Raw genomic sequence first — 24,495 nt, forward strand, 5'->3', positions numbered from 1 at the left:
GTTCCTGTTGGACAACAAAATAATAAATTGTGGACATTTCCTATTTTTTTTACCTTAATGACAAAATATTGTAAAACTGTGGTTCATTCATTTACTCAACATTCATAGAGTACCTACCATGTGCTACTACTACTTTGTGCTATAAAAATTAACGATGGTGGCTTCAGCAGAAAAATTAGTCATCAGGGAATATTTGAGGTTGTCCAGTAACTGAGGAAGGAAGGGAGAGAAGGCTGGAGTGCTGGACGAGGAAGAAGGAAGAAGGAGGATAGGAGAGAAAGGACGGATGGAAGGAAGTCCTTAACAAGTTTTGTTGTTTTTAGTTACACTCATGTTATCTAGTTTAATATTCTTTATATAATCAGCCATTTGCCACTTTTATTTTTTCTGATGTGCTATAATTTTAACTTGTCGTTTTTGTGTTTGTTTCTTTTCAGTATAAAAGAACGTGTGGATCACTTTGCTAAGTACATCCAAGATTTGAAGAACTGAAATAAATCAGCATTAAACCTGCTTTTTAAAAACGTAAGTGAACTCACTTCTGGCCATGATTTGTTTCAGACTCTCTAAAGCCTGCAATTTCCTCTCAGTGTGTGTGAATTTTTTTCCAGAAGTAAAGTTACTTGACTCTAGTGAGTCTACTCATTAAGTCTAAGAGTGTTTGTATCCGCTCCCCATTTTAAAACCTATAAATTCTAAGAGTAGTGTGAATAACATAGGTGGCTGTAGGATTTAGACGAGGTGTGGCAGGCGATGAGCAAATCTTTATTTGGCATTGAGAAGGAAAACACAAAACATAAAATAAACATAAAATAAAAAGCACATAAAATAACATAAAATAAAAATAAACATAAAATAAAAAGCACAGCCCTCTTCTCGAGTCCTTCATCACTCTTCATCTCACAGACCATTTCACCACCTTATCTACACCAGCGAGAATTGCTAGTTGACCCATTAATGGCCCAGTAGGCTTAGAATATGAGGTGTTGGCTGCCCACAAGCATATTTACCCACTTCCTCCCTATTTCTCTTGCTCAGTAATAATAACTACTATTTATTGAGCTTCTACCAAGTGACAAGCATTTGATTAATTTGATTCCATATTCATTCTACAAATAGTGTTTCTGAATGCTTGCCGTGTACCAGGCATGGCCCTGACACTACTTATTACCTTATCTTCAAGGCACCCTTGCAGGGTAACAGTTAACACTTCAGTGATCTGGATGAGGATATGAGACAGGTAAGGAGCGTGCTGACGGTCACCTAGCCAGTGAGTGTGAACTGTCTGACTTTCTCTGATTTGCCATATCCTAACGCGTGCTTAGATGCTTTTCCTGGCATGGATGTCAATAAGAGATTGGAACCTTCTGGATCGTATTCATAATAGGAATGTCTTTCTCACCCTTTAAAACCTTGGCTGGAGTCACAGAAAGGAAGGAAGTTAGAGAAACATCCTGTCACACAGCTTTGGTACCTGTATGGGGAGCTAAGAGATCTGATGTCCAGTTCCAGTCCTTTCAGGAATTTCCTCTGTGTCCATGAGCTATCTAACGTCCATGGGAAACAGTTGATCTTATGCCGACCAAAGGGCACGGACCAGATGCTTTCAAGAGTCTGTCTCAGTCAGCTCTTTGCAGAAGGACCTTATGCGTGGAGGAAAGTGCACACATCATTGAGTGGATAGCTTGAGGGAATAAATGGCACAAAGTGGACACACCTCTTCAATCAGCACCTTGATTAGTAGAAAATTACCAGCACCCCAGAGCCCTCCTCCCCTCATGCTCCAGAAGCAACCGGTATCCTGCCTTATGATGCCTTTGTTTAGTTTGTCTTTATGAATAGAATCATACAGTCAATATTCTTTGTGTCTAGCTTGTTTTGCTTATTAAGTTTGTGAAATCTGCAATATTATGTACAATATTTTTTGCGTTCTCTTTGCTCTAATGCTATTCAATTGTATACCTATTTTACAGTTGCTGGACATTTAGATAGTCTCTTGTTTGGGCATATTACTAATAGTGCTCCTATGAATGTGTTGTGCATATCTTTTGGTGATGATTCTATTTTGTTTGTTCAGGGACTAAAGTCATTTTAATTCGTGGCACTTTGGAATGATGTTGAACTTTAGGTAGCCAGCTGATTTGTCTGCTTCAATGTGATGTTCCAAGCTGCTTACTCAACAGGAACAGATGAAGATGTTTTTGTAGATTACTCTTGTGGGGTGTGGCCAGGTGGAAGCCCTCTCTGATATGTGAGTGGTGTGGTGGGGCTTATTGTCCTGGCAGAGAAGGGTCTCAGTTGCATGGTACAGGAAGGGACTATGTAGGGGAAGAGGAAATAGATCCAGAAGAGAGATGTGTCTGGATTCCCATAGAAACTGTCAGGATATCTTACCAATCAGATCAAGAACCTGGAAAAGTAAGAGCCCCAGGGAAGACTCAGCTTGTGAGACCTGACGTGTCTAGGGAGACGAATAGAGAAAGAAAAATTGAGGCAGGCCTGAGCTCAGAAGGAGCTCTCAAAGAATTTTCTGAACAAATTCGTTAAGTCTAAATTGTTTTAAGGAAGTTTTGAAAAACCAGTCCCTAAAAGTATGAATCTTGAGCCCAGAATGAACTTAAAAGTATAGAACTAGGAAAAAATGTATTTTCCCAAACAAATATGGGATGTGAGCATGTGGGCTTTGCCTTAAGACCTTTCTGCATTCAGATCACAATTCCACCACTTTCTTGTCTCATGACCTTTCTGGGTCAGCTTCCACATTTGTAAAATGGGGTTGGTAAAATCTCCACCTCTAAGATGCCCCCAAAATTTGCTGTAACAATTGATTACAATAGTGTTGGCATTATGCTTCAGGGCACATAGACCTAGCACTAAAAATTATAGTCATTTGATTTCTCATTCTTGTTACTAAGATTACCCATTTGTATCTGATACTTTATGAGAGTTTTCAGATCACTTTTTAAAAATATGAGACTTTGATTTTTTTTTTTTTTTTTTGAGATGGAGTTTCACTCTTGTTGCCCAGGCTGGAGTGCAATGACGTGATCTTGGCTCACGGCAACCTCCGCCTCCTGGTTCGAGAGATTCTTCTGCCTCAGCCTCCCAAGTGGCTGGGATTACAGGCATGAGCCACCATGCTCAGCTAATTTTGTATTTTTAGTAGAGACGGGGTTTCTCCATGTTGGTCAGGTTGGTCTATGAACTTCTGACCTCATATGATCCACCCGCCTCGGCCTCCCAAGGTGCTGGGATCATAGGCATGAGCCGCTGCACCCGGCTGAGACTTCGGTTTTTAAGTGTAGTGAATACTAACAAGAAAAGATTTTTTCTACTTGCCTCATCTTAGACTGAAACTCAGAGGAAGGATGAAGGGAGACATTTGTCATTGTGTCCTTGGCATGTCCCTCCCCAGGGTGAGTCAGTGAAGACACTCTTGGTTGTCTGAACTGGTTTACTTAGTTCACAAGAGACCAGTGGAGCTGAGATTTGCGGAAAAATAGGGTCATTTTGCACAAAGGAAATTTGTAATTTTATACATTATACTTTTTTTCCTTTTTTTTTTTTTTTAAAAAAAAAAGACAGTCTCAGTTTGTTGCCCAGGCTGGGGTACAATGGTGCGATCCTTGCTCACTGCAGCCTCGAGCTTCTGGGCTCAAGTGATCCTCCCACCTCAGTCTCCTGAGTAGCTGAGACTACAGGCGTGTGCCACCATGCCCGGCTGGTTTTTAAATTTTTTGTAGAGACAGAGTCTTGTTGCATTGCCGAGGCTGGTCCTGAATTCCTGTCTTCAAGTGATCTTCCCACCTTGGCCTCCCACAGTGCTGAGATTACAAGCATGAGTCACTGCTCACGGCAATACTTTCAGTCTTAGGTGTTCTGGCAACTGGAAAATATATAAAATTTCATTTGCCTAAGAGTGCAGGCAACACCCTAGTCTCTCCTCTGTGCCAGTGGTCCTTGAGTTCATGGATGATAGTGGTGAATGCCGTCTGGTTATACCACTTTTGAGGCTGAATGGACCCAGGTACAAGAATGAGGTGGGAGCCCCTTGTCCAGCTTCATCTCTGTCTTCTCTTCATTAGGCCAAGGAAGGCTGTGAGACTGTATGGTTAGCTATTCACTCAGGCCTGCCTGTATCATCACTCCACCCTGTAGTGTAGTGGTTTGTAAGTAGGCAATTTGTAGCCACTGAGATAATGTCATCCCCAAAGAAAAGCATCTACTGTGGATTTGTCCTTTGCGCCCTTTTCTGTGTATGCTTTTTGCAGTCTTTGAAATCACTTTCATTATTATGTGGGGATTGGGGTTTTCTATCTCCTGACTGTCTTTTGTGAACTAAATCTTATTTTGTGCAATTTGTACTAAAAATTATAAAAATACTGCTTGGGGATGGCAGTCTCATTTGGAATTGTGTCACATGTTGTTTGTTTTGTGCTTAATTGGTTCATGATAACTTGGACAATATGTAAATGATCTTGGTTTCATCATGTAACTCACAAAATGTTTTCTTTTCCATTTTTTTTCTTTAGTGCTTTCTCCTTTTTCTACCAAATATCTAGGCTCACTTTTACCATCAGATAGAGATTTAGTTGGGCTTTTAGAACTCTCTCTTCAAGCAGATGCTTTGCGTGTGTGTGTGCTTATGTGTGTGTGTGTGTATGGAGTTTGTGGGCTGTTAGAAGCTATTTGCTCATCTTGTCAAAGCCATAGCAGTCTTTTCATTCTCAGTTGCTTTGCTTTCTCCTCACCTCTTAGGAAATTGGCAGCCAATGACTTTGATTTTTTTTTCCTTTATGAGACAGATATGCTAGCGTGTAACTGTAGACAGAGGAAGAGTTTGCACATTTAGCAAATGATCAAGTAAGTGGCGTGTGTGTGTGTGTGCGTGCACACATGCTGGCTCTATAACTGAGCAAGTGGTGTTTTTTTCTCTGAAGTCTCCATGCATTTATACATTTAATTAGGAGGCTCAAGTATCTACGATGACTTTTAAATATATAGCCTCAACAGTTTTTTAAGAAGGGGGAAGAGGGTCCAAGACATTTTTTACTCCTATTTAGTGGGTGTGTGGTTTAATGTTAAGGTATTTTGGGGAAACCTGGGTTGTGACTCCATCGTTTCAGTGAGCCACAGTTTCCCATTGCTTCAGGAGTAGAGAAATGGGGGAAGGCATTTCAATAGTTCTTAAATCTATTATTTAGCAGTAGCTCAAGGCTGTATGCATCGTAATCAAAGAAATGAGATTGGGTCCCCTGGCTGTGGTCTGCATTTCTTCTGTACTGTAACGCTGTTCTAGTCTCCTGGTCAAATCACAGCCCAGAGCTGCTACAGCCAAGAGGAGACTTAAATTAGGGATGTGCAATCTACAGCCATTGTAGCAGGATCCATTTAGTCCCTAGGCAGAAGATAACATGTGCTATCACTGTAGAAATTATAGCAGCTTTCCGATTGAAATAGCCCTGAGAGTTTCTTGTGACTATTACCTTGAGCTGAGGTATAATCCCTTACCAGTGGTGGAATCCTAACTACAGTACAACAATTAATTGTCTTCTGTGTTCTCATTTGTGATTCAGAACACAAATTGTTATTGTTCCATCAGCTTTTCTTGCTTGTTGTTTGTTTTTTACCTAATTCCTTTCCTGTTGTAGTAGTTGTTATATACTTGGCTTGACATAATTAGGCTATTTGGTACTGTGATATTAAGATATTTTTGAGGAAAATGTCATCAGCTGTCTTTGTGGGCTATTCTGGGCATTTTGTACTCTATTTTGGATGTAACTTTTCTTGCTCTTGATTTCTGATTAGCTGTTCTTCCTCCTTGCTTTGGCTTCTCAACTTGCTTGGAAGCTTTTCAACAGATCTGCACTTGGATGACTGCTTTGTTCAACAAATAAACATTATCTCAACCTTGGGGAAGAGTTAAGAAGACACAGGATGGAACACTCTGTTAGATGCTTCTGGTTCTAAGCATGGAATTCCTGGAACAGGGAAGCTAGCTTCCAACACATTGATGTCCGGAAGTTGTTTTCCTGCTCGAGGAGGTCACATTTCTACCAAGAGAAATGTGAATTCTAAGGCATTTTCAAAAGTTTTGCATGATTTGGTGAGATTTAAATTGTCTTATTTTTGATAAATTTTTAGAAATTAAAGAATGCATTATTTGCTTAGAAGAGTGGGATTTTTGGTTCTTCATGGTCTATATTGGTCCTTCCTGAGGTCGCACAGAGGCCTTTGAACAAGATTGGGCCTGCTGTGTGGTTGGGATAATTGAAAGCCAAGTATCAAGCACGAAATAAGAGTAGCAGACCTTAAAGCATTAGACTTCTCATAAGGGAAAACAGCAACACCCAAGAAAAATCCATTTACATTTACCCACAGTCCCTCTGGCCTGTGGACCTCTTTTCTCCTCTTGTTAGCCAGCAGAAAGCAATCTCTTCTTTGCAAGACTGAGAGTAATTCAAGGGGGACAGAAAAGGACAGAAAACACCAAGTACCTCTATCCAGAGGGTGACTTTTGTTTCCTCACTTTGTGGCTCCACTGAGTTCACAGAAGGTAAAGCTGAAAGAACTCAGGGTATATGGCTGGTTTTTTGCACTCTTTACCTGATAAAATCAGTTGATTCTTGTTTTTTGTGGTAGTTGTGCTCTGAAGTGATTGTGAACACTGAATGACCAAATACTTTTCCTAGGGGAAATGCAGAGGGAGGGTCCTGCGAGCCTTTGACCACAGTGTTTTTGCCAACTGATCAATACACAACCTTGTTTTATGTGTGTTTCTGTTTAGACACCGTTTTCACATATGTTGTTGAATCATTGACACTGACACACACCCAACAGCTTTGTAACTCAGGCCTGAAGGAAGCTGACCTCACACACTGGTTTCGTCCTTGAGGCACGGCCTCATTACCTCAGGAACACCAGGCAGCGCTTCCACACAGTGCTTGGAGCCATTTTAAACAGCACAAGGGTTGATCAACAAGCACAAACGTGAAAAATGTGGCACAGAATAGACCATGAAAAGGACACTTTATGGCAGGAGGGCTGAACTGATGCAGGAAAGTGGAGCATCGTCTTGTTCAACCTGAGCTGGGAACTCCGCCATGGTGACCCAGAATTCTCGCTCCTTTGCATGTGTCCGTGAATGAGTGTGAAGGTACTAATGTGGGGGTTGCAAACAAATTTTAGCAAGTGGCCAATTCACATGTGTCAACTGTATAATAGAAGCAAAATAATCCCAATTATTGTGGCAGGAAACTTTCTCAGTCCCACTGTGTGGTTCATGTAGAAAACCAATCATTTAAGGTAAAAATGAACTGTAAGCTGGTATAGCCAGACCAATGTTTTTAAATAGGCTCTTGTGCGATGAAGACAGGCAAGGAAAATGTGCCCAAGAAATTATCATTTGTTGTTGAACAAACGATAATTAGCCCTGCTGCCAGGCTTTGAACATTTAGAGAATGGGAACAACATCATGTATCCCCATGTCCGTGGCATGAAAGGTAATGATGGCCAGCACCTAGGGGCACCTCAGCAAGTGAATGAATCCTAAATAAATGAATGAAAGAGCAGGGAGAATTCTTAGTGATGCCTGATCGCCCACTGTAGGGCACCTTAGGAATCTCATGCATCATTTTAGCCTAGATATATCATTTCCTGCCCACTGTGTTCCTTAAATTAACTTGCATAAATGTGTATCAATGAGCAGAAACAGTAGTGTCTGACTGTGAAAGGTAATCATGTGACACAGGTTATGTATCATGCTCATTTTCGTGCACAGCCCCGGCACGTTAATGTTCATTAAATGGATTTGAATGAATGAATGAATTTAAACATCTAGAATATTTAGAAATGCAATGGCTTTAAAAAATCTTTTTAAATTTAAAACAGAGGTGACTTTGTAAGTCACTTTGTACTATAAGTCTGTACTCAGAGAAGTAGAAAGATGTGGATATTCTTTTGTTAACCAGCTTTGTCTATTGTATAAAACTGAGCTTTTCCACTCAGGAAACATCTATGCTGTGCTGTGTCTCCCTGCACCCCCCTCATATAAATATCCAGGGACGAGAGTTAATTAAAGTAGAAGCTAGTTAGGTTTTCTGAAAGGAAATAACATTCAACTTCCGATATTATCTGTTTAAATTATTTCCTGCAGATTAACTGTTCATTTTACGAATTATTTATCATGGAGCTACTGTGTACAAGAAACTGGGCCAGGGGCTTTGGAGCATGCAAAGATAAGCAGAACATAGGGTCTTTTGTCTAGTGGGAGGGAAAGACATAAGTGCACATTTTTGTAAGTCTGGATAAAATGTACAGTAACTACAGGTAAAAGTGAAGTGCTGTGGTGGCACAAGGAAGAGTGAGGTTAATTCCAACCTGCTCTGTTCTACGGAGGATCTTCAATATAACCTGGGTCTTGAATGCCCATTTGGGAGTAGGTGGGCAGCAGGGTAGACTGGAGAAGTAGCACATTAGGGCAGTTCCAAGAAGAGGTAGCAAAAGCACTGGAGCACGAAGGTACAAGGAACAAGTAACATAAAGGTTCTGGAGTGTGAGGGGCAGTGGGGGAGTATGGTGAAATAAGACTAGAAAATTGCCTCAGGATCCGATTATAGAGAGATTTAATGGTAGTTTGCTTGGACTTCATTCTGTAGTCATTAGGAACAAGAGCAGATTTTAAAATAGAGGAATCATGTGACAGCAACTAGCAGCAGCTAAAATTTGTAAGCACTTGTTATGTGCCAGGTACTAATTCTTACCACAGCCCTTTGAGGCTAATACTATTAGTATTGCAGTTTGTAGATAAGGAAAAAGCACAGAGAAGTTAAGTAACTTCCCCGGGATCCAGAGCAAATAAGTGGCGGACTAGAAATTGAAGCCAGGAAGCCAAACGTAAGAACTTGCGTTTTTAACCTGGGATGGAGGAATAAGATTCGGAGAGTCTTTGAACTTTTTAAATGATTTGCCAAGTGGTCAGTATATATGAATATGTACATTAGTTTAAGAGAGGATCTATGGCTTTAATCATATAAGAGATACATGCTTAAAAATGTTAATAAAGACTATATAGGCCAGGCATGGCAGCTCATGCCTGTAATTCCAGCACTTTGGGAGGCCAAGGTGGGCAGATCACTTGAGGCCAGGAGTTCACAACCAGTCTGGCCAACATGGTGAAACCCTGTCTCTGCTAAAAATGTAAGAGTTAGCCTGTGTGGTTGTGTACGCCTATAGTCCCAGCTACTTGGGACACTGAGGCATGAGAATCACTTGAACCCAGGAGGCGGAGGTTGCAGTGAGCAGAGATCATGCCACTGCACCCCAGCCTGGGTGACAGAGTGAGACTCTGTCTCAAGAAAAAAAAAAAGCCTATAGGAGCACCCTCTTTCACTCTCAGAAGTCTCCCAGAATGCACAATACATTATATAGTGACTATGCCTGTTCTTCTTGTTAGGTAGGAAGAAGCAGAACAATCTGTCACGGCTCAAAATAAAAGAAAATGTCCAAACAATTTGAAGAAATTATTAGTATTGTAAGTGTCAGGCTGTTCTTGATTTGTGAGAAACAAAAAATTTAAAAGATGGTATTTTGAAGGTAGACATCAGATATTCAGGCTTTGAAACTTGCAAAAATTTCAAAGGGCAGAGGACCTATCTCCCCATTTGGCAAAAATTATTCTTTTTAATCTCAGCAAAAGCTAGATAAACTCCTGAAATCTTACATGTTCTGGAAAAATACCTAGATGCTAGTCTGCTTTCAACTGAACCAATTTGCCTTTTTACAGTTAGGACTTAAAGGATGAATATTTACCAATCTATGAGACTGAAAATTCTTTGCAGCCAGTTGTGAACCCAAAGGCAGGTGCCAGAATGAATGAAGGAATCCAGATTAAAGAATTGTCCAGTTTACATCACTTGAGAAATCAAATTAATATCTAAGTTTTATTTAGAGTAAATGTTTTAATGTTTTAAATATATATAATCTCATAAGATATTACTGTTGGCCGGGCGCAGTGGCTCACGCTTGTAATCTCAGCACTTTGGGAGGCCGAGGCGGGCGGATCACGAGGTCAGGAGATCGAGACCATCCTGGCTAACATGGTGAAACCCCGTTTCTACTAAAAATACAAAAAAAATTAGCCAGTCGTGGTCGCGGGCGCCTGTAGTCCCAGCTACTCGGGAGGCTGAGGCAGGAGAATGGCTTGAACCCGGGAGGCGGAGCTTGCAGTGAGCCAAGATCGCACCACTGGAGTGCCAGCCTCGGGGACGGAGCGAGACTCCATCTCAAAAAAAAAAAAAAAAAAAGATATTAGTGTCATACAAGTATAACAGATGTAATACTTTAATAGAGATCTGTACTACTTACTAGAGCTTTTCTTTATATTTTCTCCATCTTTGTTTTCTCTCTGTCTTTTTTTTCCTGGACTATTTGAAAGTAAGTTGCAGATATCATGACACTTCTACCCTTAAATATTTCAGCCTAAATTTCCTAAGAACCTAGTCCACATTCAAAACCAAAATATCCTTTACTATGGTTTTTGTTTTGCTTTTGGTTTTGATCAAAGATTCCATCAAAAATCACAAATAGCAATTGGTTGTCATGTTTCTTTCATCTCTTTTATGAGCTCTCTTGTTGTCTTTTTTATGTTTCCTTATTTTGTGTTTCATGATGTTAACATGTTTTAAAAGTCAAAGACAGTTGTCTGGTAAAATATCCTATAGTCTAGATTCATCTAACTGTTGGTGTCCTCATAATTAGATTCAGATTAAACATTGCTAGCAAGTGTACATTGCTTCTCTTCAGAAGGTGCATGATATTAGCTAGGCTAAGTTTAATCACTTGGCTAAGTTGGTGTTGACCAGACCTTTCCATTGTAAAGGTGCCTAATCCTCTTGATAACTAAGAAGGCACCTATGGGGTAATCTTAGAGACTGTGTGCATGTTTTTTTCCCTGACAGTGATTCACCCAATGGTTTTAGCATCTATTTTTGATCCTTATATGAATCAATTATTAAGTTGCTGGTTGCAATATGGTACTAATTTGATTTCTAAAGTCATTTTACTGAAGAAAAATTCTCCTTTCCATCCCATGTCCTGCTTGGGGAAAATCTTGGCCCAAAAGACTCATGACAGAAGGATCGATGAAAGTGAAACTTGAAAACAACTATCCAAACACACATTAACTGTGAAGATGTTTGAAGGGTTTTCTTTTCCTTTCTGAGTGGGTATGCAGGAAACCTGTACCCTAGGGTGAGAGCTCTTTATTTTAGAGATTTGTACTTAAAATAATCTTTATTGATGCAGATGAGGAAAAACTAAATAAATTGCTATTTTGATTTTCTTTTGGACTGAGAGAATTCAGTAGCAATGAGATGAATTTTCTTTCAGTGCCACAATCTGAAAAGCTATGATGTGTACCATACCATTTGAAAATGTCTTAGAAGTAGTTCCTTATAAAGCATATTATATTGAAATCAAATGGGCATTAAAACCATGGAATTCCTTTGAAAGGTGGGATAAAGCGGAAATTGTTTTGTCTTGGTACTTCTTGATCTAGGCTAATAATCCTTTGGGGGAATTTGTCCTGAGGCTTTTTACCGATTGTGCTCATGACTGGCTCCCTCAGTGAGTGTTATCTGATGAAGATCTTATTTCATTTCTGAAAGTACAGCGTTGTTCTATTTGTTTGAGGTATTAGTAGGTAGCAGGAAAAGATCGACTCCAGGTAATGCAATATAAAACCCACCCATCCATCTTGAAATTGGAGGTTGTCCTGCATGCTATGTAAGTTCTGCCACTTGCAATTTATAATGAGGAGACATATTTTTGAAGCAATTAACTGTTCCTTCAAAATTGTTCTTTATTGTTGGTGTCAGGACTTTAGCACTCTCTAGGAAATCGTTTATTACTTGCTTCATTTTTCTTTCGTTTTGTAAGAGGATTTTAGACACTATTCTTGTGGCCAGTTAGACTTGGACCCATGTATCCTCTTGAGCCGTGAATTTTCTGGTCTCAAAGTCCCGGGCTCAAGCGATCCTTGCGCCTCGGCCTTCCAAAGTGCTGATTAATAGGCATGAGCCACCGCACCTGGCCGATAATGTATTTGACACTATAATTAAGAGATACTGAGATATTTCCTATTTTAAAATACTTCGTCCTGCTTTCTAATATATAGCACGACACCCAACCTCAGAGGGTATGGAAAGCTTACTTTACTGTAAAGGCTTGCAAAGTACATTGCTTAAATTTTAGGGACAGGTTCATACCTGCCAAGCAGGTTTATGAAACACTGATGAATAAACACAAGTATGTCAGAAATCTTACTAAAGAGCAGTGCATCTTATTCAGTGTAGACAGTCTTCTAAAGTATTTTGGTTGAGTTCGTCCTAGAGCTTAATCACTAGAGTGAGAATTAAAATAATAAAACTGGTTGCAAGTCTCTTGAGAGTAAGATATGTCATCTTTCTTTCAGGCCTATTGTAGTGTCCAGTCTAAAGCAACAGTAAGGCTCCATGCATATTTGTTGAATTAAATTTTCAATTTAGTTTCTGAATTCCTTGGTCTTAATAGATTTCTCAGTTGATAGGTTGCCATCTCACTTGACTTCTACTTGATGGCCATATTCTCTTCTTTTTTGCCTCCCTTTTCACTCCTATTCTTGACCCTACTGACCAGTCTCTTTTGACTTAAGGAATAGCAACTCTTTCAGCTGTTGTATTTCACTTTTTAAAAATTATATAGACAGGATACATTAAAAACATTTAAAGAATTACATAGAGTCAGAGAGATAGATTACTTTGTACTAAATGCTGTGTTAGGATTTTGGTTTTTTTTTGTTTTTTTGAGATGGAGTCTCACCCCATTGCCCGGGCTGGAGTGCAGTGGTGCCATCTCTGCTCACTGCACCTTCTGCCTCCTGGGTCCAAATGATCCTCCTGCCTCAGCCTCCCGAGTAGCTGGGATTACAGGCCCCTGCCACCACACCTGGCTAATTTTTGTATTTTTAGTACAGACAGGGTTTTACCATCTTGCCCAGGCTGGTCTCAAACTCCTGACCTCAAATGATCTACCCACCTTGGCCTCCCAAAGTGCTGAGATTACAGGCGTGAGCAACCGCGTGCAGCCCACTGTGTTAGGATTTGCAATATAAGGGAACTAAGACGTGGTGATTGCCTTTAGATCTCACAGTCTACAGGTAAAATAGATCTATAAAGAGGGCTGAAAAGTACAAATCATGGCAAGAAGGTGGCAGGGCAGGGACTAGGGGACAGCTAAAGGAGGGTCATGATCCCTTTGCCTGAGGGATCAATATTGCCCAATAGTAACCCTAGAGCAGGTTCTTTAAGGATGAGTTTCCCAGGCAGTCAGGAAATGGAGAGGGAAATCCCTATGGTTTTGTGTGTTGGCTCTAGTGAGGAGCAAGTGAGAAGTCGGGAACTTGATGAGTATAGATTTTTAAAAATATCTGGGAGAAGAGAAAGGCAAGGCATGGCAGATGTTACTAGATGTGGTAGACATACCAAGTTTGGGAAGGAGGTATATGGGTTGGATCTAGAGGGAAGCGGATAGAAGTTGGGGAACTGAAGCCTTTTACAACCAAACTCCCCTTGCTGAATGGATTATTACTTCATTAGAACTCAGTGTTTACCCACTACAGAATATTATCACTCATAGTCTTTATAGTCATATGTTTGCCTGATTTCATCTCTTAAATAAGTCACTTGAGCCTAAAGATTGAGATTTTTTTTTTTTTTTTGACAAGCTAGAAAGGTATCTGACACTCCTATTTGCTAAATATTTCTAGAAGGAAGGAAGAAGAAAGGAAGGAGAGGGATAAGGGAATTGAAATTGAGGAAAGGAAGGAATTTGAAACTGAAGAATCATACGCTTTGCCACGTGAACTCTGAAGGTCACACAGGATGGTAGTGCCAGCAGAAGAAGGAGGACGTTGAGTGAACCTGTGGTTGAATGAGGAGGATGGTAGAGATGCTGGGGAGGTGAGAGTCAGGACAAGAAGGCTGAGGGCAGCCTTCCTCAAAGAAGTTGACATTTAGCGGAACGTTCAATGACAATTGCAAAGGAGTTTCAGAGGGCAGAATGGAATGGATTGGGAGAGGACTTGCTTAAGATTTGCTGAAAACCCTGAACTTTTGGCAAATACTGCTCTGTGTGGGAAATGTTTCAATGAGAATTGACTCTTAATTAACTCTCACTCTTGGCTATCCCTTGAACAAGTTGTCTGGAGAGTTCCTCAGGAGAATGTCTACTTGCAACAACAGTAATAATATTTATCAAGTGCTTGTGTTACCTCATAAACTCTCACACTAACCCTGTGAGGTATCTATTATTATCTTCCACATCTTTTGAATGAAGACAGCTAGACTTAGAGTGGTTAAGAAGTGTTCACAGTCCTCACATTGTTCCTAAGTGGGCCACTACTACAGCCAAGGCAACACATGCTAGAACCTGTCAGGTACCCGGGGAATATCAGAACTGCTGTCTGATCTCTGAAATTGAAATTAATTTCCTCAGTGACTCAATACCTACTGCCACTCACTCAAGCCCTGCAAGTTCAAGCCAAATCATCCTGCCACTGCAGGAATCTGATGGGTCACGCCGCTGCCTACTGAAAATGGGGATTTGGGTTAATGATAAAATAGGTTAAAACGCATAAAATAGATAAACTAGAGTAAAATACAGTAAGAATGGGTGAGAGAAGAGAAAAAGAATACTTCAGTTTAGGAAGCATAATACTACTTAAAATTTCCTGAGAAAGAATTTCTTCCCTTGGAAGTGCATCTTCCCAGGAGGTAGTGTCCTCACAGGGGGTGTCCTCACAAGGGAAATAGCCCACAGAGAGGCTCAGGTTCGAATTGGATTTGGAGCTGTAGTTCTTTATGTCACTGTTAGAGGATGAATATGCCATGGAGTTCAAAGGCACAAATCTCTCTCAACTTGAGAAGCTTCAAAAAAGAACAGCACATATGCTTTCAATGTGAGTCAAGATGGTGTGCTGGAAGAGGAAGACATGGGTAACAAGAACATTTATTTTGTTTATTGAGGAAAAAATAAACTAATGGGGATTATCAGTGGAATCTTATCTTATGGATTATTTTCAACTTTCCAAAAAGTTTAAAAATCTGTCTATATAAGATGTCCTAATTCAAAGGTTTCTTGAGGTTGAATTCTCTTGCCTCTGTGAAAGAATCTTTTCCTTGGTGCTGGCTGATGGGGACTCTTGGTGGCTTTCACAGGATGGTACCTCCTCAGCAGAGGGGGGAGGATATGCTGCCTCAGCCAGCTGAAGGCCCACCCAAAGTTCAGGCAGCACAGGGCCTGTGTGTGGGAAGGAGTGTCATCCTTCTCCGGCTGCTCTGACAGGATTGAGATCTCTGGAGCACTTGTCCTTTGGCTGGCAGTTGCCTGGCTTATCATCTGCCAAGAAAATAAAGAATGTGTTAGGTAGGTGTAACCATGACAGCAGCCAAGTCAACATTTACTCATTTATGGAACTCACATCCTTTTAGCAAAAATAGCCCAAGTAGGCCGGGTGCGGTGGCTCACGCCTGTAGTACCAGCACTTTGGGAGGCCGAGGCATGTGGATCACTTGAGGTCAGGAGGTCGAGACAAGCCTGGCCAACATGGTGAAACCCTTGTCTCCACTAAAAATACAAAAGTTAGGGTGGCGGACGCCTATAATCCCAGCTACTGAGGAGGTTGAGGCAGGAGAATCACTTGAACACAGGAAGTAGAGGTTGCAGTGAGCTGAGATCACACCACTGCACTCCAGCCTGGGTAATGGAGAAAGAATCTGTCTCAAAAAAAAAAAAAAAAAACAAAACAAAAACCCAAGTGTCAATGTGAAGCTTCAATGTAGATACAGTTTTTAGTCCTTCTCCTTGCTTGCTACCCTCTTGTTTCCCTCAGCATTCCTTAGTCTTTTCCCTAAAACTCCACCCTGACGCCTTTGTTTGTTGTCTGTCTCCCACTGGTATCACTTTGGGCCCCCTGGGACCTGCTTCCTAGTGGTCATAGGATTCTGTGGTTCAACCCAGGCCTATCCCTTCCTGTCCTGTGAGGCATCTCTGTGCTCACCTCAGCCAGCTCATGTTCCTTAAGCCTTAGAGGAGTCTGTGGAGACTGCATAACCTCTTTATTTTCTGGTGGTTTGCACTTGGGCAGGTCTTGACAAGCATCACGTTCTTGATGACTGACCTGAACCATTTCCAGAGGGGAGCCGTCGGACAGCTGGAAATCTTTCTGAGCAGTTTCAGGAAACACAGCATCATCATCTTCATTATCTTTCAGATTTTCTAGAAATGTCTGAAACTCTTGCACAAGATTATTCAGCTTGCTGACAGACAGTTTCGTTCTCTCTTTTGGGAACTTGTCTATCCACAGGTTGTCTCCATTTAGAAGCCTATTAGCTATTGAGTCTGTGTTATCGGAGCCAATGTCCACGTCCCAGGCCAGGAAGTTGCTCAGTTTGCAAAACTGTCTGGTTCATCCTGAATTTGGTCTTGTCTCTTCATGTGTTTCCTTATCCTTTCAGTCCCCCATGACCCTTGGATGGGAGGGAGAAAGTGGATGAAAGGACCCTTGGAAGGTGCGTCTTCCCAGGAGGGTGTGTCCTCACAGCGGGTGTCCTCACAAGGGAAATAGCCCACAGAGAGGCTCAGGTTGGAATTGGATTTGGAGCTGTAGTCTTCTATTCGCTGTTAGAGGATGAATATGCCATGGAGTTCAAAGGCACAAATCTCTCTCAACTTGAGAATTTTCAAAAAAGAAAAGAAGAAAAAAAATAGGTGGGACTGGGGAGAAGAGAATCATGCTACTGAAGCAAAAACATTATCCATCCCCTCTTCTTTCTTTCTTTTTTTTTTTTTTTTTTTGAGATGGAGTCTCACTTTGTCATCCTGGCTGGAGTGCAGTGGTGTGATCTCGACTCACTGCAACCTCCACCTCCTGGGTTCAAGTGATTCTCCTGCCTCAGCCTCCCAAATAGCTGGGATTGCAGGCACCCGCCACCATGCCTAGCTAATTTTTGTGTTTTTAGTGGAGATGGGGTTTCACCATGTTGCCCAGGCTGGTTTTGAACTCCTCACATCTGGTGATCCACCCACCTTGGCCTCCCAAAGTGCTGGGATTACAGGCATGAGCCACCACGCCCAGCCCCATTCCCTTTTCTATTCAGAACTACCCCATTTAGATTGAAGTCTTATCCTATTTTTTACAATCTCCCAGTGAAGGGCAGAAGAGGCAGCCCTCTGCCTTTCAAAACTTACTTCATTGTGTTATAATCCTCTCTACTAAGCATCTCCACCTCTCATCATTTGTCCTATTACAGTTGTAAGATCTTGCATCATAAAAAAAGATCATTATATAAAATTGGAAAAATGTAGAAAAGTATGAAGATGAAAACAAACATGCCATGGTCCCACCTTCTAAAGGTAATAACTATCAAAATATTTTGATGGACTTCCTTATGTTTTCTATTTTATAAACACACATATATTTCTGTATATTTATACAATACATTCACATATACATATATGTGAATGTGGCTATCACATCAGTTGAAACTGAGATTATTTTATGGCATAGCCTACAACAAACATACATATGGTTACTCTCCAATTTTTAATTACTTCTTATTAATGACCATTAGGTGGTAGTTATTGTTTTACTAAATAAATCTGTAGTAAACCCTCTTTTCCCTAAATCTTTGAGTATGACTCTTATTTTTCTATACGTAGGATTAATGGACCAAGCATCACAAATATATTACAGTCTTGTGGTAGTTGATACCAAATTATTTTCCAAGAAAGGTTTCGCTGTTTAGATGCCCATCCTCCCAACGTCTGATGACACTTTCTAGTCCAGATTTTTCTGTGAAGCCCCGGAAAGCAAGTAGGGCTGGAAGAATGCGTGCACACGCGCACGTGCACAAACACACACACGCACGTACACACATGCGTGTGCTCACACACACACATGCACGCAAGACTGTCACACCCTGCTCCGGTGGCTGTCCACATGGAAGAAGTGCTGCTAACTCCTGAGACAAAAAGGGGAGACATGAGAAATCCTTCACATCCCGAGTCTCAGTGGCTAAAAGTCCAGCTGTCAGAAGTCTGTGTTCTGAGACTGTTGGTTACCATGGCAACACAAAGACCTGAATTAGAGCCAGGAATGTGGAGAGAGAAAAGGAAAAACAGGGATAGAAAGCCACAGAATTATCCCTTTGCTTCCAAAATATTCTATGCCCTAGGCCGGGCGCAGCGGCTCACGCCTATAATCCCAGCACTTTGGGGGGCTGAGGTGGGCGGATCACCTGACGTCCGGAGTTCGAGACCAGCCTGACCAACATGGAGAAACCCCGTCTCTACTAAAAATACAAAATTAGCCGGGTGTGGTGGCCCATGCCTGTAATCCCAGCTACTCAGGAGGCTGAGGCAGGAGAATCACTTGAACCCAGGAGGCGGAGGTTGCGGTGAGCGGAGATCGCGCCATTGCACTCCAGCCTGGGCAACAAGAGCGACAATCTGACTCAAAAAAGAAAAAAAAAAATGTATATGTATTTTATGCCCATACCATCCCGGGTTGAAGAGGATCCCTCTTGAGGGTAGAAGGATGAATGCATGGAGGTTACTTCTCTCTTGCAGGTAACTAAGATGGTTCCCGTCCTTAGGAGATTTAGAGCTCTAAATAAGGGGCATGGGTATAAACACACACACACACACACACACACACACACAGACACACAGAGACCCACACACAGACACAGTGAGAGAGAGAGACATGCTTACAAATGGAAAGCAAAAAGCCAAGAAACACTTATCTGACCTAAAAGAACCTCAACACATTGGAATCTATCAATTTCTAAAGATCTTTTCCAAATATTTGTCTCCATTTCCACTTAACAAGATTACAGTTAAAGTTTGCCATGACTCAGTCTCACTTTTTTCACTGTAGAACTGGCTTAAATTCGTTTGTTCTGTTAAATAAGATGTTTAAGGAATTCTGATGACATGATAGAAGAAATAGGCAGAGTTAGAGTTAGAAAGAAGCAGCTTCTACTACCCAACAGAGGCAGCCTGGCAGGTGCCCACAGACTGCCCACAACTTCCCTGAGTGATTGTGGACCTGGATTAATCCTGGAGGCTGTTTAAGTCAGAAGCAACATGTTCCCTAGCATTTATTTTATTTTGTTTTACTATTATGTTTTATTTTTAGAGATGGGGTCTCACTCTGTTGCCCAGGCTGGAGTACAATGATGCCATCATAGCTCGCTGCAGCCTCAAACTCCTGGCCTCAAGCAAACTTCCTCAGCCTCCCAGGTAGTTAAGACTACAGGTGTATACCACCATGCCTGGCTAGTTTTCCCTAGCACTTATTTAACACTTATTATATGCCAGATCTTGTACTAAGCACTTTACATGTGTCATTTTTTAATCCTCATAGCAACTCAGTCAGTTAAGTATCATCATATGCCCCATTCAATAGAAGGAGGAACCAAAGCATGAATGGTTGGTTGTGTAACTCTCTCATATTCCCTGATCGTAAACCCAGAACCTAGATTCAAACATAGGTAGTCTGGCTTCAGAGCCCATATCCTAACCTCTACACACTCTTGTCTCAGGAGGCTGACCACCCACCTCCTCCCGGGAAGATTCCTGGGGGAGTTGATCCAGGCCAAAATAAACCCATGTTCTGGTTCCTTGGAAGAAAATCCATTGAGGGGAACAGCATGTTCTAAAAGTACTTGCAAGAGGTACATATACAGGACTGGCCTAACAATGGTGTCCATATTTGGGGCAGGCCAAAATGAGATTTATTTATTTGTTATTTATTTATTTATTTATTTATTTATTTTTGAGATGGAGTCTCGCTCTGTCGCCCAGGCTGGAGTGCAGTGGCACGATCTTGGCTCACTGCAACCTCCGCCTCCCGGGTTCAAGCAATTCTCCTGCCTCAGCCTCCTGAGTAGCTGGGATTACAGGCGCCCAGCTAATTTTTGTATTTTTAGTAAAGACGGGGTTTCACCATGTTGGTCAGGCTGGTCCCGAACCCCTGACCTCGTGATCCACCCACCTCGGCTCCCCAAAGTGCTGGGATTACAGGCGTGAGCCACCGCGACCAGCCGCCAAAATGAGATTTAAAATAAGCATTCAGCTTTCCCTTTGGCATAATGGGATCTGGAGCCCTCTCTCTAGCTTTTCATAAAAAGTTGGTGACTGCCTTCCAGAACTCTGGGGGCCTAAAAAACAATTCATAAGTAGCTTCTTCTCCATGCTGCTGGAGTAGAGGCGGGGGAGAAGCTATGTTTTGTCATTACTCATGGAAATGGAGCACTTTGAACTGAATATAAACATTTAAGAAAAAAATGATTTCCCAGCGTAAACCACCAAAGTTTAGAGTGATCCTGAGGATAGAAGAGCTTCAAAGGGAGGCAGCCTCAGAGAAAACTTGAAATTTTATTTATTTATTTATGTATTTATTTATTTATTTATTTTTGAGATGGAGTTTTGCTCTTGCTGCCCTGGCTGGAGTGCAGTGGCACGATCTCCGGCTCACTGCAACCTCTGTCTCCCGGGTTCAAGGGATTCCCATGCCTCAGCCTCCCAGGTCGCTGGGATTACAGGCATGTGCCACCACACCCGCTAATTTTTGTATTTTTAGTAGAGACGGGGTTTCACCATGTCAGCCAGGCTAGTGTCAAACTCCTGACCTCAGGCAATCCACCCACCTCAGCCTCCCAAAGTGCTAGGATTACAGGCATGAGCCACTATGCCCAGCTAGAAATTTTACTTATTTATACCATTTCTCTATGATATATTTGTAGAGATACTGTATTAGTCCATTCTCATGCTGCTAATAAAGACATACCCAAGACTGTGTAATTAATAAAGAAAAAAAGGTTTAATGGACTCACAGTTCCATGTGGCTGGGGAGGCCTCACAATCATGGCAGAAGGCAAAGGAGCAGCAAAGTCACATCTTACATGGTGGCAGGCAAGAGAGAGAGCATGTGCAGGAGAACTCCTCTTTATAAAACCATCAGATCTCATGAGACTTATTCACTATCATGAGAACAGCATGGGAAAGACCCACCCCCATGATTCAATTACCTCCCACTGGGTCCCTCCCACAACACCAGAGAATTATGGGAGCTATAATTTGAGATTTGGGTGGGGACATAGCCAAACCATATCTGATATATTCTCTATAATCTCTATGTGTGTGTGTGTGTGTGTGTGTGTGTGTGTGTGTACACAACTTTGAAAATATACAACTCAGGTAGTGAAAGTACCTGAAACACAATTTCTTGCTCTAGAAAAATATATGATCATTTAGGTTTTTCTTTCTGAAGCATCATAGAAATAGCAATGACACGCATCATCCTTAGGATGCCATGCTGAGGAATGTAGTCACTTCTAAATGGTAACTCCGCTTTCACCTCCAAAAGAAGATCAGGGGATTTGGGGGTCCTCATTAACAATACAGCTCATGTTAATTTTTTTCTTAGGGCCTTAATTAGACTTGCAGGTCTAGCTTCCCTTGGATTACAATTTTACATCGTCTAAGTAGTATAAGCTGCCTTTTCTCTTGAAGCAAGATCAACTGTAATAAAGCTTCTTGAAGTTTTAGAAATGATAGTATGTTGTGGATTTATAATGTTTTAGGCCTGAAGCCAATAATAACTAAGAATTGGAACACTTCCTAAGATCCATTTGATTTGATGGGATGTGGAACCTAAATATACAGAGTAGGAAGTTTCTAATTTGGAAGTTAAGCTGTTATGATGCTTAATTTTATGTTTCATCTTGGCTAGGCCATGTGATGCTCAGATATTTGTTCAACATTATTCTGGAGGTGTCCATGAGGGTATTTCTGTATGGACTAGTATTTGAATCAGTAGACCCAGGAAAGCAGATTGCCCTCCCCAGTGTGGGTGGACGTCATCCTATCCATTGAGGCCTGAGTAAAACAAAACACTGAGTAAAGGAGATTTTGTACAGTCTTTCCCTGCCCCTGGAATCAGACTGACACTTACACTATCAGCCCTCCTGCTTCTGAAGCCTTCAGACTCAGACTGGAGCTATACCATTGGGTTTTCTGGGTCTCCAGCTTGCAGTTAGCAGATCTTGGGACTTCTCAGCCTACATAACTGCATGAGCCAATTCCTTAAAATCTCTCTCCTTTCTCTTTCTCTCCTTCCCTCCTGCCTCCCTTCCTTCCTTTTTCTTTTATCTTTCTCCTTCCTTCCTTTCATCCATTCATTTCCTATTGGTTCTGTATCTCTACAGAACCTAGACTAATACAGCTATTTATTTTTCATTAATTGAAATTATGAAATATTTTAAGCATACAAAAAAGAGACATCCTGAACCTGTGACGGGATGCACTGAGGGCACAGCATCATTTCTGTGGTATTCTTGCCAACAATGTATAATCTCAACCTAATCTTGAGAAAATGTCTGACAAACTCCAATCATGGGACATTTGACAAAGTAACTGACAAGCGTCAGGTCCAGAAAGGCAAGGAAAGACAGAGGTACTGTCACAGACTGCAAGAGACTAAGGAGAACTAACCACTAAATGCAATGTGTGATTCTAGATAGGATTGTAGAATAAAAAAAGGACACTAGTGGAAAAACGGGAAATTCCAATACCATCTTTGTTTTAGTTAATCATGCTGTATCCAAGTTAATATCCTGGTCTGATCATTGTACTATGGCTGTGTAAGAGGTTAACGTTAGTGGTGTAAGCTAAGAGTTATATGCATACCCTGTACTATCTTTGCAACTTCTCTGTAAGTCTAAAATTAGCTCAAAATAAAGAGTTAAAAGAAGGGCCAGGCACAGTGCCTCATGCCTATAATCCTAGCATTTTGGGAGGTCAAGGCAGGTGATCACCTGAGGTCAGGAGTTTGAGACCAGCCTGGCCAACATGGCGAAATCCCATCTCTACTAAAAATACGAGAAATTAGCCGGGTGTGGTGGCGCATGCCTGTAGTCCCAGCTACTTGGGAGGCTGAGGCAGGGGAATCGCTTGAACCCATGAGGCAGAAGTTGCAGTGAGCTGAGATCGGGCCACTGCACTCCAGCCTGGGCGACAAGAGCGAAACTCTGTCTCAAAAAAAAAAAATGTTGAAGAACACGTTAACATATAGAAAATGATATGACAAACTCCTATGTACTTAAATCTCAGTTTTGTCAAGTCTTAGCATTTTGCTATATTTATTTCATTGTATCTTTAAAAGAAAACATAGATAAAACTTAAGCCCCCTTTTGTTTCTTTCCTGAACACCTTCTTTCCCTGCTTCCCTCATGAGCATTATTCTGAATTTGATGTTAATCGTGTGCATGTTTAAATGCTCTTTTACATATTAGTATATTGTTTTACCTTTGAGGACAAAAACTTATGGAAATTTGAATTAATACTTAGTATTATAGAGTAGTATATACTTAGTACTTGATACTACTGAACTGTTAAAAATGATTAAAATTGTATTTTTCTTTTTCTTTTATTAAAGTTATTTTTAATTGACATATTTGTTTATGAGGTACAATGTCATATTTGGATACATATATATTGTGGAATGATCATAGCAAGCTAATTAGCATAGCCGTCGCTTGAAATATTTATCACTTTTTTGTGGGGAGAACTTCTAAAATCATTTCTTTTAGCTATTTTTAAGTATACAGTATATTATTATTAACTGTCATCACCTTGCTATGCAATAGAGCACCAGACTTATTCCTCTTGTCTAACTGAAACTTTGTACTTGTTGACAAACATCTTCCCTTTCCTGCTTTACTCCCCAAAATGGTAAATTTGATATGTATTTTACCATTAAAAACAATTAAGGGGAAAAAAAGAACCAACGTAAATGGGCTTCAAGTGATTTTCTTCAGAAACAAGGAAGTTGCCTTATTTCAATTGCTTATTTTGCTGTGTAAGAATTATTGTGACAAGGACTTCCTTCTTCCAAACGAAATTCTTAGGTGAAATATTTGTAATGTTTATTTTCGGGGGCAGGGAGAGGAAGGGCATGATTTCTTATGCTCTGTTTGCGTGTTCATTCCCAAACAGATACAACCTTATCAAGGCTCACGCACTTAATTAAAGTGGGGGGCAGGTGGTGAAAATAGAGTGTTTTGGTGTACACAAGGTTAAACCGCATCATACCGCTGCCAAAGGCTACACACTCTGCTTGATGCTTTCCCATGGTTGATAATTTAATTTTATGACAGTCTCTGAGTTATGCATTTTCATTTTAATATTAAGTTGTACAATTCAGAGGACATAGATTCGCCTCCAGAGTCCAGGACTCCCTGCAGCCATGCTGCCGCTTTTGAGAACTGACCTCAGCTGAGTTGTTTGTGCATCATGAGTTGACATAGTCCACAGTGCTAATAGAGGGGAACTACAGGTTCCCTCTCCCACAACTTTACCATCTAGCATGGCCATGAACACAACTTACAGACT

At 41.1% G+C, this 24,495-nt stretch overlaps 1 protein-coding gene and 1 pseudogene across 23 annotated transcripts in view; one reads left to right on the forward strand and one right to left on the reverse strand.

Moving 5' to 3' along the window:
* The window catches only part of LOC129009636 (liprin-beta-1), a 180,779-nt gene that overhangs the window by 53,557 nt on the left and 102,727 nt on the right, over positions 1–24,495 (forward strand). For all 23 annotated transcript variants that reach the window (XM_054442914.2, XM_054442921.2, XM_054442922.2 and 20 more), the window contains exon 2: positions 438–525. The gene's annotated coding sequence lies outside the window, so the exon portion shown is untranslated. The remainder of the gene's footprint in view (positions 1–437; positions 526–24,495) is intronic.
* On the reverse strand, positions 15,145–16,739 carry LOC129009638 (uncharacterized protein C12orf71-like; annotated as a pseudogene).

The sequence above is a fragment of the Pongo pygmaeus genome, chromosome 10 (genome assembly GCF_028885625.2).
Source record: "Pongo pygmaeus isolate AG05252 chromosome 10, NHGRI_mPonPyg2-v2.0_pri, whole genome shotgun sequence".
Taxonomy (NCBI): Eukaryota; Metazoa; Chordata; class Mammalia; order Primates; family Hominidae; genus Pongo; species Pongo pygmaeus.